General features: G+C 38.0%; 1 protein-coding gene across 1 annotated transcript in view; it reads right to left on the bottom strand.

Annotated features, from left to right (window-relative positions):
* Window positions 1-3,586, bottom strand: part of NCBP1 (nuclear cap binding protein subunit 1, 80kDa) — a 47,536-nt gene that overhangs the window by 36,132 nt on the left and 7,818 nt on the right. The window lies entirely within an intron of this gene.

The raw sequence follows: 3,586 nt of genomic DNA, 5'->3' as shown, positions 1-3,586 counted from the left end.
GGATGCTGCCAAAAACATGCTAAATATGTTAGCAGTTAGTAAAATACTCATGTACTGCTACTCCCATTCTTTTAACTTGAGTTGTTTACTGATTCTCAGGTGCTTGTTCCTAAACCATTTAGTGCTGGTACTAGCCATTAAGCTACTAATGTAACTTAATTATTATGTAAATGATGAAATAAGGATGCAAAATAAGTTGAATGCTTTAGAAAGACTTAATTAGAGGGAAAAAAAGTTGTTGTATTAGGTATGAAAAGGAAAACTTGAAAAGATAGGAAAGGGGAACATAAAACATTAGGATTTCTCACTTGCTTTACAAATTTCTAAGCTCTTAACTCTTCAGTTAACAGTTTCAGTTCTGCAGACCACACCGTGACAGGGTATAGAGTATACCAAACAATAGGAACTATAGTCAGCATAAATATACTCAAACAAAAGTCTTGAGCACTGTATCAAATAATTGATAGAAAAAAGTACCTTTAGGCAGGTACGGTTGCTTGTGACTGCAAGCCCAGCTACTCAGGGAGGCTGAGGTGGGAAGATCGCTTGAGGCCAAAAGTTCAAGAAAAAAGTACCACGTTTTATGATTCCTTGCTTTAATTGGCTCTTATGAACTGAATAATTACTGATACTGATTCATTCAAAAACAGTATGATTCAAAGAATCTTAATATACTAAAGAGACCTACCATTCTAAAATCATGACCAATCATCTGTCCTTTTGATTGCTAAAGAATTCAAGTTGAATGAGGCTGTGCTACAAATTAACCTCAAACACCAGACTGTCTATTATTGTTCAGACACTGGCTGTTGATGATCTCTTACCATTTTGTTTAAAACCTTAACACATCCACCTTAAATCCTTTTGTGAAACAACATAAGGCTTTAAAACTTAAAATAATTGTGCTAAGCATGGAACCTGATGCTATTGCTAAACAATTTTGGCTAGTCTAATATCATTCAACTTTCCACTTCCATCACCTGGATTATTAGGACAGCATATGGGCAAGGGAAAAAGAGTCTATAATTGTGTTGGGAACCTGTATTAATAACCAAAATCTGCAGCTGGATATAGGGTTACACAGTAACAAGTTATATATGACTTCAACCTTCAGAGCTGAACAGCCACAAGAATTGAACATTTTTTTTTTCTTTTTTCTTCCTTTAAATGACTCCAGGAAGAACAAAGAATTGAACTATTCTTACAGAGTTCATAATCACTTACTTGCCTCTGGAATATCTGGCTTGAAATGTATGGTGATTCTCATAAAACACAGCACCTCGCTATTCTAGGCTTTGGTTGTTAAGTCTCCCCAGTGACTGAAATGATCTTCAGATACCACATGAACTTAAGCTGAATAAAACCAATGTGTTACTATCCAGATAGGACCAAAGGGAGTATTATAAAAAGTTACAGGGTAAAGCCCTCGGTTCTTTCACTTCCCAACCCCTTAAATACCATAATCTGGCTAAATCATCATTGAATATAATTTTGAAGGGATGATACCACAAAAAGCATAACATGCATGCATTTTGACAGCTGAGATGTACTCCTGGAGATATCCGCCTGTGTAAAGTTGTAGACATAGGTGGCACAGAGGGATCGGTGACCTTAACTCTTAAGTAGACAACAAACCTAAGTCACAGGATCCATTAAGGTTCCACCACCAGAAGAGCCAACTTTCACACAAAGGTCTTTTATTTCCAGGAGTCATTCCTTGAAGAAACAACACATATTTGATGTAATGTTTATATAAGCTGTCAGCCAAGACATTAAAATAGCCGCCTTCTAGAGCAGTGGTTCGCAACTGGGTATAGATTTTGTCCCCAGTGGCCATCTGGCAATCTCTGGAGACATTTTTTGTTGTCGTGACTGGGGGAGTGCAACCAGCATCTAGTGGGTAGAGGCCAGGGATGCTGCTAAATATCTCACATTGCACAGGACATTTCCCAACAACAAAGAATAATCTGGTCCAAAATGTCAATCGTGCTGATGTTAAGAAAACCTATTTTAGAAAGCAGAATATACTCATGGTGTTCCAAGAACCAGATTTTGGCGAGGTTGGGAGAAGGCAAACATTGAAAAACTAGCTGAGTGGAAGCAGCTGTTTTTTTGACGTTTTTAAAACCTTAACCACACAGTTCCTTTCTTTCTGGCCCATCTACTTTGCCAACCCTTAATCCCACCTCTATAGGCTTCGTAACTTAACCATCCAGCTGGCTTGTTCCGCTTTGGAATCATACCCCGGTCTCTAAAGCAACCCTCCCAGGCCCTCCTGTACGCTTTAAAAGGGAAAAACAATGCTGCAGGAGAGAAGGTATGATTTCTGAGGAAAAACCAGAAAATACACGTACATAGTCATTCATATCTCTGAACTGCAAACCCTCACTTCATTTCAGCTACGATGAAGGACAAGGTTTGTTTGGCAAATGGGAGGAGGAAGAAAGTATTAAGAAGGAAGAGATGCCCCACTCTCACCTGATATTTGGGAGAATATGAAGGGGAGGGGAAAACTACAGACACACTATGAACTCAAGGACACTAACAAGGTACAGAACTCAGACAAGAACCTGGGTCAGAGCACAGGGAAGTGGATAAAATACCTTAATTAAGAATAAAATGTGGGGAATTAGATGAATGTTTTCATGCGCTGAAGAAAACATACTTATGGTAATTCCCAAAGCGAGAACAGATTTCGTATCAAAATGTAACTATGTAACTTTTATATTGCCACTATGTAAATGAAAGTTATATATTGCCACTTCACTCCGACAGGCTGGCTAGTACAGAAGAGAGAAGCAAGTCTTTATTAAAACCCATCTGAAAGGGTCTTAAAGATACAAAATAAAATTTTTCCCTGCAAGAAGATCTTAAATTTATATGGATACACTATATAACTTATATCCTTATTAGAACTAGATGTACTGTAAGAAATTTTAGAACCACAACATAGAAAACAAAAACCGACGCTATAAAAGAAAAAAGTAAAGTAACAAAGCCCAACAACGAAAAAGAGAAAGGTAATGTAACTTGATCCTGCTGATTTGAAAGAGGTAACCATCACCTCTGAAACAAACTATACTCTTTCAGAATAACAAACCCCTTCACTTCTGTTTATTCTTTTCTCCACTTAAATATATAAGATCAGTCGTAGTCTAAAAGAGAAAGACTTAATTCTAAGTAGCTTAAATGGAGCTTCTATGGTTTTTTTGGCTAAGATTTTGAACAATCTAAATCCTTTCTTTAAAAAAAATAACATATTGAACACCTACTATATGCATATTCTATAATAACTAAAAAGTTTCAGAGAGCTGGGTGTGATGGCTCATGCCTGTTGTAATCCTAACACTTTGGGAGGCAGAGGCCAGAGGATTGCTTAAGGCCAGGAGTTCAAGACTAGCCTGAGCAACATGATAAGACCTTATTTCTACAAAAAAACAGAAAAATTAGCTGGGCATGGTGGTGCGTGCCTGCACTCCCAGCTACTTGGGAGGCTGACACAGGAGGGTCACTTGAGCTAGGAGTTCCAAGTTGCAGTGAGCTATGAGGCCACTGCACTCTACTTCCCACAACAGAGTGAGACCCT

The sequence above is a fragment of the Propithecus coquereli genome, unplaced genomic scaffold (genome assembly GCF_000956105.1).
Source record: "Propithecus coquereli isolate 6110/MARCELLA unplaced genomic scaffold, Pcoq_1.0 Scaffold128, whole genome shotgun sequence".
Taxonomy (NCBI): Eukaryota; Metazoa; Chordata; class Mammalia; order Primates; family Indriidae; genus Propithecus; species Propithecus coquereli.
This window is presented reverse-complemented; position numbering and strand designations above follow the sequence as displayed.